This window comes from Periplaneta americana, chromosome 3 (assembly GCF_040183065.1).
Source record: "Periplaneta americana isolate PAMFEO1 chromosome 3, P.americana_PAMFEO1_priV1, whole genome shotgun sequence".
In the NCBI taxonomy this organism is placed as follows: domain Eukaryota; kingdom Metazoa; phylum Arthropoda; class Insecta; order Blattodea; family Blattidae; genus Periplaneta; species Periplaneta americana.
Window position 1 is genome coordinate 77,468,029 of NC_091119.1, and position 12,087 is coordinate 77,480,115.

The window sequence follows — 12,087 nt, forward strand, 5'->3', positions numbered from 1 at the left end:
AAGGATTAATAAGGATTTTGGAGGGAGTAAGTAATGTAGGCTACTTTATGAAATTTGTCCTCTGCATCGTTAGTCCATTACCAACAAGGGAATTGTTACGAAGTTTATGTCAAAACTTGTCTTCACATTGCGTACATTTTAGGCACTTTCCAACAATGTGGCCTCCGCGATCTCCAGATTTCAATCCGGTTGTTAAAGAACGAGTTTTCCTGACACATCTAACAACCCTACTGCAACTAAAAGATGCCATCTCGCAATAAATTGCCAATATTCCAAGATATTGTCTGCAAAATGCTGTGCTTGGTGACGCAGACAGAATGCTTTACGTTGAACAAGAGAACGGCGGACATCTTTCTAATGTTTTGTAAACCTCGTTGTTTTCCCAACACTGTGATGTTTTTGTTTTTTCCCTATATCAAATGTAATATTTATAGCGGTTTAATGTTTGAACTGACTTTTGAAATACCCTATTCTTTAACATTAGAACTAATTTGTCTAAAGTAGACTGTCGCTTATTCGGAAATAGTTTTTGTAATCTTCTGCATCAATAAGCTATATTTCTCGCAAGAAATTTATGTGAAAATACATCTTTCACTTTCGTAGCAAACATTTTAACCTATAGTTTCCGTTTAACTCTGCGTTTTGTGGCTAGTGCTAATGTTATAGCTAACCATATCGATGGTGTTCAGGTAAGGGCTTATCCCAGAAACGAAATATTTTCTTTGGAACAACAAAAACTAAACTTTAACACATTTAAACATAATTGTCAGAAAGATATTTTGTAATTAAATTTTAACTAATCACAGCAAAGAAGTCAAATTTAAAGAAATGAGGGTTAAGTCCTTTTACCTAAACACCATCGATATAATTATTCATTTTAATAAAATGCAGTGTACCTGTTGTCTGTACTGAGCAACAAGCTTAATCGGCTAATACTGACCAGAAATATTGACAGTAATACTGATCGTGTAGGATCGCTAAAATATATACGTTACTATAGATACGTTAACAGAAACCTCAATTTCAAGTCCCATAGTTTGTGTGCACTCGATGTGGGTTTCTGGCGTCTTGTCAGCCCACTCGAGATATGTAGATAAAAAGAAACAAATTGAGAAGGTGTCGGATGAAGTTCCTGGATAGTTCAGTCGGTAGAGCGTTGGTGCGCTCAGCCGGGATCGATACCCGGCCCCAGAACAATTTTACTCTTGAAATTATTCACGTCTGCTTCACAGAGAGCTTTACCTGAAAGGTAGATTTGCATAATATGTATAAGTTACTGTAGGTACGTTAACAGAAAACCATAATTTCAAGTCACACAGAGTTTGTGTGCACTCGATGTGGGTTTCTGGAGTCTTGTTAGTCCACTCGAGGTATGTGGATGTAAAGGGAAAAATTGAGATGGTGTCGGGTGAAGATCCTGGGTAGCTCAGTCAGTAGAGCGTTTGTGCGCTGAGCCAAAGATCCCGCGATTGATACCCAGCCCCGGAACAATTTTTCTCTTGAAATTATTCAAGTCTGTTTCACAGGGAACTTTACCTGAAAGATAGATTTGCATAATATATACGTTACCCCTCAAACTGCGTTGTGGGGTCTTTCGAGATACCACGCATATTATGAAAGGCTATATTGAGAATATTATGTATGTGACAACACTGACACTTGCATTATCTCTCAATCAGTACAAGACCGACCTGCATTCTGATCAGTTGCTGTCTCTCGAGTGTTATTGTGATCTCACAAAGCAGTGTTATACAGGGTGATTCACGAGGAAAGGTAAAATATTTAGGATGTGAATTCTGAAGTCATTCTGAGTCAAAAAGTTCATATGACTAGAGGTCCGTTTTCGAACGGTTACGGAGATATGGCTCTTTGATTTCACAAAAACTTCTGAAGTTCCATTGTACTAACTCGCATTTAGAGACAGATAACGGACAAATTTAAAGTTATATTCACGTATGCATACATACCTAATATTCTAGACGTCGGGGTCGATGTTTTCGCACATTTTCAAAAGTACCTCCTCCTGCTTCAATGTTGCGCTCGGGCGTGAATCGCGCTCGTCGCTTGGGAGAGTTGCTCGTGGCTGTTCTTTATGCGGTGTGCAGCATCCAAAATACGGTTGATTAGCGCCTGTCTCGTTTCCACCTTCCTTTGCTACCAACCCCATAGACAGTAAATACTCTTCGATACGGAGCCCTTCTGTTCGGAAAGCGTCGTTCATATTCAGCGACATCGCACAAGCCATAAACATACACAATATCGGTGTATTCTGTAGTCTAAAATTTATAAGGCATCTTGAAAAACACAGCTTTACACTTCCGATAACAGTACCTGTATAACTACTGTATTATAGGTAGCTGACTGAACTGCTGTGAACTGATAAGTGATAGTGTATTTGTGTTATGCGATGGTTCTGTGTCATTACGTCAGGCAAGGGCAGCCGATTGGACAGTTGTAATGTCCCACCACCTGGTTTGTGAGGTGAATGATCTTCTTCTATCTACATCGCTCACAATGCAGATTCAAAGTTGTTATTCATTGCGATCGGTGACCTTGTCTCACGTTCTCACGTCAGTAGCGCACATGGTAACGTCTGATTCACATTGGGACGAGACATTTTACCACAAAAATGCATCTAGCTCCGCCATCGTTCGAAAACTGACCTATGTTAACGTGAATTTTTCACTTCAAATGGCCTAAGATGTCGTATCCTAAATTTTTTACCTTTCCTCGTGAATCACGAATGACTCAATGGAACGGAATTGAAATGCTTACCAGAACTTGTTTGTACTGTACATGGTTTAGCTTCGTATCTTGCTTCTATCAAGATGGAGTTATTGTCTCAACATGTGGTAAGTGTAAGGTTTTTCCGAGTTTTCCCCTACTGTAAGGCGAAGTAAGGTAATCTATGGTGAATCCTCGATCTCATCTCGCCAAATACCATCTCGCTATCACCAATCCTGTCGACGCTAAATAACCTAATAGTTGATATAGTGTCGTTAAATAACCAAACAACAACTGTAAAGAGATCAAAAGGCCAAGTCATACCCGATCTGCATCAAGTTACCGTCTTTTTAATTTAGAAATGAAGGTTTTAAATATGTAATATTCTAAGAGCAAAAGTTGTTACATTACAGTCCACGTCTAGAAGTAAGTTCTTGGCATAAGGTGTGATTTTGAGCTTGTTAGAAGATAATTTCGGTGCTCATAAGTAAAACATAACCAAGACTTAGCTAAGGCCGTAGTCTGTTAATGGTTTATTCCTCGGGACTTGACAGATCAACGTCATGACCATTTTGAACATACCAAACACAACAGTGAAACTACTTCAGAAACACAAAGTTCTTGGAATCAATTCTGATAGACTATTAAACATGGAGCTATCAGTTCGACCCTGAAAAGAAATGCTGAAGTGCGAAGAGGAAGTTGAATACTTTCTTCACCCAGAACGGCGAAACGGCTACTGATTTGTTTCCATGATAGTAAGTATTTTATCCAGCTATAATTTGCGACTTTTACTAAAGAATACTATCAGACAGCTTTACAGTGACTGTGAAAGCGAATTATTGTTTGTGTAAGATATGAGATCCCAACTCAGATACCTAGATAACGCGCTAGCTCACAAGGTGACAGCTTTCCAGGAATTTCTGCGCTATAAACAAATATCTTCTCTTGCTCACACACACATACACAAACACAATATTTCACAGATTTGACGCTCTACGTCTATTTTCTACAACCGACACTAAAGCCCGGTTCAAACGGTGCTTGTTTCCGTGATGGATTCTAAAGTGGCTGCGCTGATGGCTAGCCTGCGTGTTCACTTGCTGGAAGTAATGCGCTCTGGTGGCTTCTTTTGTGGCTAGCTTGCTGGATTTCGAGAGTAGGTTCCTTGCTATTTTTCGTGTTGGTTGCAGGCTGGAACCAAATATGATGATATAGTATTATCACTGAAACCATGTCGCCAAGTTCGTTGTTTTCCAACTAAACCTGTTTTTTCTATATTCTCTAGTCTGTAAGAAACAGCAATTAAATATCGGACTTTAGCAGTTTTGCATATATGGATTAATTATCCTATTACGACATTTACTATTGTTAATGTAGGACTTTAGTTGTTTTCCACTCACGGTTTAGTTTCTTTTTGACCATGAGTATTGGCAACAGATGAAACAGTAGATGATTTTCCAATTTGAACTGTGAAAAGAGCCAGCTCCGTGAGAATAACAACCATCACCGGAGCCAACATGGGAGCCAGCACCACGCTAGCAAGGCAACACGCAAGAAAACACGCACCGTCTGAACCGGGCTTAACATCGGACCCATTCGTTGTTGTGGTGAACTGCCGGGAAGCTGCTCCAAAACAACACTATTAATAGTGTTGGCATAGGCTTCCGCGGCAGGTGTACATGGTACATTAATAGTGTTTTCACTCAGTTGATTCTGCTTTTCGTTGTGTTGAAACTTGAACAATGCATGAAGAATAATCCGAAATAATTTTGAGCATTGCCTGCATTAGTCCTTCCACGATAAGACGGTTATTTATAAATCATATAAAAACAAATGCCTTTACAGAATACCACACTAAATTTACCAAGCGGTTTACCTCGATCCCTTGCTATTTCTCCCTTGTTGCGGCGGTTAACAGATGTTTCAAATGCGCACCTAAAGCAGGTGACAAAGCGTAAACACGGAAGCAACACAAATGAAGAAACAAACAAGCAAGGGTGATCTTGAGTTTCGTGAGAGAATGCTCTTGAGTGCCCGGCGAGGCGTTGCACATCTCAATACAGAACTTTTCATGTTTTGACGTTTTCTAAACTTTGATAAATGATAAATAATGCGTATAAATTGTGCACCCTCTCCGCTGTAAAACGCTATTGAAAACCATGAGCGGGAAAACTTGCGACTCATGCCGATTAATGAGCTGCCCGATGCAGTGGACCACGGCCCATAACGAGCCCGCTGCTGCATAAGCAGCCCATTTGTCCGACAGATCGCGCAACTTGTGAAACTTCTGCATTGTTTTTCTTCTTTTCTGCTACCCTCCACAACTCTTCCATTCACTCCATTTATTCTCCATTTCCGTAATTTGCTTTCCCTCTTAGACTGTCCTCTGAAAATCCATGAAAGATTTTTTAGCCCTGTAAACTTTTACAACAACTGATTACATTACCGACAGGCATCTGCGCTTGTTTTAATGCCAGCAGCGATGAAAATGTTGTCCTATACTTTTTCCAAGACAAGTGAGATTAAATGTGTTTCGAATTCAGGACAGGGGAACTTAACTTACTATTTCGGGCAGCCGCCATATTCCTTATTTCCGATCTCTTCCAGTTCAGAATAACGATATATGTAACTATGTGCATAATTATGTTTATAAATGAATTTATTTATCGCTCTAAAAAATTGGCAGATACCCGTTGGTAATACTATTACAGAATAGAAGTGAACAAACACAATTTACACAAAAACAGATACCTATAAAACACAACACAAAGAACACAACAAAATATAAATAAAAAATAAAGCATAAACAACACGCCAATGCAAAAAATCAAACAACACAATTACAAAACAACACAAATGTGAAATAACAGCATGAACACGACTCACAACACAATGCTTAAACACTTGGGATACTAACACTTTTATAACTTTCCGCATCACTTAACGCTTCAAATAAAAACAAACGAAGCAGCATTATAGAAAACACAGACAACAAAGGGAAAGGATAAAACGCCATAAAGTATAATATGTATGTATGTATGTATGTATGTATGTACGTACGTACGTACGTATGTATGTATGTATGTATGTATGTATGTATGTATGTATGTATGTATGTATGTATGTATGTATGTATGTACAGTAGCGTGCAAATTAATCCGAACACGATATATTTTTACATTTTCTGTCATTGTTGGCCTCACAGCTGCTCATACCGCTTCAATTGACATGTAGTACGTGGAATTCCATTGTTGAAGGTCTGTCGTTATTATTTTTTTTTTTATAATATGTGACATTTTGCCTGTCGTTTTGTACTTATAAGCATTTCAGTTGTGTTGAAGACTTAATACTGCAATCCTGTGTACATTCTGTCGTCTTCACAAATGGATACAACTCCACGAAAACGGTCTAAAATTATAACATTAGCAGAGCATTCTTTTATGACACAGAGGCAAATTGCTGCAGAATGTCACATCGGTTTGGCTACTACTATTAATTCGATCATAAAACGATACAGGGAGAGTGGATCCATCACACCCCAGAAAAAAGGAAACTGTGGCCGGAAAAGGAAGACTTCACCTGCAGTTGATCGTTTAATTGTCAGGAAAAGTAAATTAAATCCTAGACTAACTGCTGTCGACTTAACCCGCGAGTTAATGGCTACCACTGGGGCGAATATTCACGTCACAACAGTGCGGCGTAGGCTTTTGGAAGCTGGACGAAGGGCTCGTAAGCCTATTAAGAAGCAACTGCTAACCCCTGTTATGTGCAAAAAACGCTTAATGTGGGCAAAATTACATCAACACTGGACAGTGAATGACTGGAAGAATGTACTTTTTTCCGATGAGTCTCATTTCGAGGTCCACGGCCACCGTGTTACTTACGTACGGAAAGGATCCGAAAAAGTAACAGCAGCTCATCTCCAACAAGCACCCAAATACCCCCCTAAAGTAATGTTTTGGGGTTGTTTTACACATGAAGGGCCTGGAGCATTAATACCTATCAAGGGAATGATGAATTCTGACAAATATATTCACTTATTGGAAACCAGAATCGTACCCCAGCTGCAAAAATCATTTCCGGATGGCAGAGGTGTGTTCCAACAAGACCTGGCACCATGCCATACGTCTCGAAAAACTACAGAATTCTTCAAGAAGAAGAATATTCAGGTACTCCCCTGGCCAGGCAACTCACCAGACATCAACCCCATTGAGAACTTGTGGTCAATTTGCAAAAGAAGAATGCAAAAAATGGACTGTTCAACAAAGGAGAAGATGATTTCTGCCCTCATTGGTGTATGGTTTCGCAATGAAGAAATGAATATTTGTGGGAAATTAGTGGAATCCATGCCAAATCGTCTCAGAACTGTTATTAGGAACAAGGGAGGCCACATAGATTACTGAGGTATGGCTTAGATCCTTTTTTTTATCCCGTTTGAGTGTTTTTGCATAAGTACGTTGTTCGGATTAATTTGCACGCTACTGTATGTATGTATGTATGTATGTATGTATGTATGTATGTATGTATGTATGCTACGTGAAGACGGCAATGAACCTCCGGGCTCCTTAAAAGTCATTTGTAAGTAAATAGGAATGCTGTAGCACTGTAAGAGAAAACTTTCTCACACAGCTGTTCGTTTTGAGCGACGAGTATCGTTGACAAGCGTGCGGCCAAGTGTACTCAAGCGGACAGCGACATTTTTTAAAATGTGTTGTTAACTCTCCTTCGGCGTAATAGATCGACTATTGATCAGATTTTTTGTATTCGACAGATAATGGAGAAAAAATGGGAGTATAAGGGTACAGTACATCAGTTATTCATAGATTTCAAAAAGGCTTATGACTCGGTTAAGAGGGAAGTATTATATGATATTCTTATTGAATTTGGTATTCCCAAGAAACTAGTTCGATTAATTAAAATGTGTCTCAGTGAAACATACAGCAGAGTCCGTATAGGTCAGTTTCTATCTGATGCTTTTCCAATTCACTGCGGGCTAAAGCAGGGAGATGCACTATCACCTTTACTTTTTAACTTTGCGCTAGAATATGCCATTAGGAAAGTTCAGGATAACAGGCAGGGTTTGGAATTGAACGGGTTACATCAGCTTCTTGTCTATGCAGATGACGTGAATATGTTAGGAGAAAATACACAAACGATTAGGGAAAACACGGAAATTTTACTTGAGGCAAGTAGAGCGATCGGTTTGGAAGTAAATCCCGAAAAGACAAAGTATATGATTATGTCTCGTGACCAGAATATTGTACGAAATGGAAATATAAAAATTGGAGATTTATCCTTCGAAGAGGTGGAAAAATTCAAATATCTTGGAGCAACAGTAACAAATATAAATGACACTCGGGAGGAAATTAAACACAGAATAAATATGGGAAATGCGTGTTATTATTCGGTTGAGAAGCTCTTATCATCCAGTCTGCTGTCGAAAAATCTGAAAGTTAGAATTTATAAAACAGTTATATTACCGGTTCTTTTGTATGGTTGTGAAACTTGGACTCTCACTCTGAGAGAGGAACATAGGTTCAGGGTGTTTGAGAATAAGGTGCTTAGGAAAATATTTGGGGCTAAGCGGGATGAAGTTACAGGAGAATGGAGAAAGTTACACAACACAGAACTGCACGCATTGTATTCTTCACCTGACATAATTAGGAACATTAAATCCAGACGTTTGAGATGGGCAGGGCATGTAGCACGTATGGGCGAATCCAGAAATGCATATAGAGTGTTAGTTGGGAGACCGGAGGGAAAAAGACCTTTAGGGAGGCCGAGACGTAGATGGGAGGATAATATTAAAATGGATTTGAGGGAGGTGGGATATGATGATAGAGACTGGATTAATCTTGCACAGGATAGGGACCGCTGGCGGGCTTATGTGAGGGCGGCAATGAACCTTCGGGTTCCTTAAAAGCCATTTGTAAGTAAGTAAGTTGTTAACTCTCCAAGACTGTAAATTAGGATGCAAAATTGAACTGCAAATAATTAACTCGGTGGAAGTGGTGTGATCTGTAATGATTGTTGTGATAAGTGCGTAAGAATAATGTAATGTTCTAGTTAAAAATAGAAAAAGATGTCGGTACGAAAGCAACTAAGGAGTTCACAGCACATTTTTAGCTTCATATTACTTCCCAATTAAAGAAATGATACTTCTGAATGGTTCATTCTCTATTTGTATTATTCTTTTACCTTCAAACTAAAGAAAAAACGTAGTTTACAAACAACTTTTAATTAGTGTACCTCTGAAAATATTGAGAATAGGAACTATGTTTGTATGACATTTTTTGCTCAAAATGTCTTCAGAAATAAGCTCCGTAAAGGACGGTAAATCCTCGTGAATCACCCTGTATATGCTGCATATTTTTACGTAAAACTACGTGTGGATGCGACCATCTGTGGAGAGGTGCATAGATTTATTATGATGCACATCTTTCGGCCTGGCAGATACGCTCATGCTTGTCGTTTTGCTTGTACAGTCCTAAGTTGTAATGCAAGACGGAACCAAATTGATCATCTGGCACAATACTCAATACCAGATGCAGACAAAAACTTGTTATAAGTCAAAAGGAAACACTTCGATGTATGTATGCATTGAACTGTTTCACGTAACACTTGACTTGAATGGATGAGGAAAGAAAAGACAGAGAAAACCTAATAATAATAATGAACAATTTTTCTGACATAACCTAACACAAAATAGAAAGCACTTATTTTAGTTACCTACTTCGTAAAATGTATAGAGGTATATTTTAATGCCATGAAATCTCTCTTTATAGTATCGTGTAATGCAGTAGGGATGAAGACTTACTCGTATTTAAGTGATGGCTCGTGCCATTATATGTAGATCGCCTTGGAATTTTAAAATTTTACGATATTGTATAAGATACTGAAAATCGTATATAGAATAATGAAAATTTGTGAAGGATCCTGACATTTGTCTTTCAAGAGATCAATGTTGCATTTACCTCGAATGTCGGAACTTGCGACACAATGAGAGGCTTTCTTCTATAATTCAATCATCTCAAGAAAGAAACCTCACATAGCCTAAGCCAGTGGTTCCCAACCTTCTTTGACTGACGACACACTTTACTGAATGTACATGAAATCGCGACACACTTGTTTGTTTTTATTAATAATGATATAATAATAACAACAAGTGTTTTTCCTCTGGAGAAAAAGGTGGCGGAACTCTGTGTAGAATATTTTATAGCGGACGGGAGATTACTGTTCACAGCACGGGAATTTTATCGTTTTTAGCCTCCTTTTCGTCCAACTAAGACTTTCAACGTCTAAGCAGAATTCAAAGAAAAATTATATTAAAACATAATTATTCACACATATTTCGGTTGCATGACGAAAAATGCAACAAAAAGATGCCGAAACGCCGTTCCAGCTCGTTCCGCCAGAAAAAAAGAACTGATAACTTCTTTGTAGTGTCGGACTCCAGTGTTGTAGATAGGTCGATGTTAACACGCAATCGAAAATTCTAAGGAAAAAAGTAGCAACTTGAGTGGCATTAGAAAAAAAAAACAAAGGTATGTGTCAAAAATTCCAACCTATCTATACTAGATGTCCGATAAAAGATTTTTATAATCGTTTTTGAAAACTCACATATTTAAATTAATATGAGGTCTGAGCTTATTATAGGGATACGTAACAAGCTGTTTTTTACGGTGATGGGTTGTTAGCCATGTCTCGTGACCAGAATATTGTACGAAATGGAAATATAGAAATTGGAGATTTATCCTTCGAAGAGGTGGAAAAATTCAAATATCTTGGAGCAACAGTAACAAATATAAATGACACTCGGGAGGAAATTAAACGCAGAATAAATATGGGAAATGCGTGTTATTATTCGGTTGAGAAGCTCTTATCATCCAGTCTGCTGTCCAAAAATCTGAAAGTTAGAATTTATAAAACAGTTATATTACCGGTTGTTCTGTATGGTTGTGAAACTTGGACTCTCACTTTGAGAGAGGAACATAGGTTCAGGGTGTTTGAGAATAAGGTGCTTAGGAAAATATTTGGGGCTAAGCGGAATGAAGTTACAGGAGAATGGAGAAAGTTACACAACACAGAACTGCACGCATTGTATTCTTCACCTGACATAATTAGGAACATTAAATCCAGACGTTTGAGATGGGTAGGGCATGTAGCACGTATGGGCGAATCCAGAAATGCATATAGAGTGTTAGTTGGGAGACTGGAGGAAAAAAGACCTTTAGGGAGGCCGAGACGTAGATGGGAGGATAATATTAAAATGGATTTGAGGGAGGTGGGGTATGATGATAGAGACTGGATTAATCTTGCACAGGATAGGGACCGCTGGCGGGCTTATGTGAGGGCGGCAATGAACCTTCGGGTTCCTTAAAAGCCATTTGTAAGTAAGTAAGTAATGAGGTCTGAGCTTGGTGGGTTACACAAAGTTTCTCTATACGTGACGTGGCCTTATGGTTGACAGGCCAACACGTAAATAATCTTCCAGATGCAGCAGTCTATTCCTTTGTTTAGACTTCAGTATTTTCATGGTAGAAAATGCTAATTCACACAATTATGTAGTTGAAAATGGCAGTTTTAAATGTCTTTTTAGTTTATTCGGCACCATCGACGGATTTGACAAAACATTTCCGCATATAAGGCACTCGGGATTTTGTGTATATGCATATCCACGCCACATAAAACCATACTGCAAGAATTCATCACTATATTTACGAAACGTAGTACTTTTTGTGAACCCTGAAGAGAATTTTCCCTCACGTTATTTGAATTAGCATTGCTGTCATCTAACCCAGAACTTGATTCAGATTGCCTTTTTCGAATTAAAAATTTGAATATGTTAAAATCTAAATAAATCTCTTTTGATAAAATGTCGCACTGTCACCCGTCCATACATATAACTTAGTATAATACTGAAACTGACCAGTATGTCTGACGATTCTAAACTCTTGTTTATTACTAAGATGGTAGAGTAAACGAATTACTAAGCATTGTTGCAGGTGTTCACTTTCATTCGAATAATTGTTCACGTTTCATTGGTAAAGTCTGTCTCAAAATAAAATGTACCACATGAAAGACTTCGTTGTAAATAAAAAATGTGTCGCAAAGAGACTTTCTGGATGGCATAAAATGTATTTCTAAATTCCAAAATTTCGCGACACACTCCATGGGGCTACGCGACACACCGGTTTGGAACCTCTGGCCTAAGCAATGCAGTTTGCATCACTCCGCGCTCAAGAAGCGTAATTGGTTCATGGTATTCTCTATCTACATAGCGACTTCCCCTCAGCACTTGTTCTTTCTGAGTATCACGAGGTGATAGAGAAATACTGACTTCTTATTCAAAATACAGCA